Source organism: Egretta garzetta, unplaced genomic scaffold (assembly GCF_000687185.1).
Source record: "Egretta garzetta isolate BGI_Z169 unplaced genomic scaffold, ASM68718v1 scaffold120, whole genome shotgun sequence".
Lineage (NCBI taxonomy): Eukaryota > Metazoa > Chordata > Aves > Pelecaniformes > Ardeidae > Egretta > Egretta garzetta.
Window position 1 is genome coordinate 339,363 of NW_009258270.1, and position 506 is coordinate 339,868.

General features: G+C 58.9%; 1 protein-coding gene across 1 annotated transcript in view; it reads right to left on the bottom strand.

Moving 5' to 3' along the window:
* Positions 1-506, bottom strand: part of MSI2 (musashi RNA binding protein 2) — a 254,277-nt gene that overhangs the window by 41,133 nt on the left and 212,638 nt on the right. The gene's annotated exons all lie outside the window — the stretch shown is intronic.

Consider the following 506-nt stretch of genomic DNA (forward strand, 5'->3'; position numbering starts at 1 on the left):
CGGCAAGCTCTGCTGGCGCCAGCCCCGCTCCTCAGCCCTCCCTGCGGCTGGCGGAGGGTACGGGATGGCTCCCAGGAGGCTCCCTCAATTAGGGTTACCTGACGCAGCACAGGATCCCAGCCGCGCAGCGCTGGGGGCCATCGCAGCGTCTCCTCGTCAACACCGCGGGCGCTCAGCCCCCGCGCCCGCCCAAAGCTCCACGCTCCTCTGCTGGAGCAGGGCGCACGGCTCCGTTTTTACAGTAAGAGTTCCAGAGAGTCAGGAGTCATCAGGTTCTGCAGATGCCCAGGGGGCAAAAGCTGATGACAGTGGCCATTAAAAAAAAAATTTAACGTGGCATATATATGTATCATGTATTTTTTTTTATGGCAGACACGCTTACCCTGACATCTCTTCACATGGAAAACCCAAAGCGAGTGCCAAGCCACGAAGGAAAGCTCCGTTCACACACGCGGAGCAGAACTGGCTTTATGTCCCTGCTCCCCCCCTGCTGCCTTCCCTGCTCC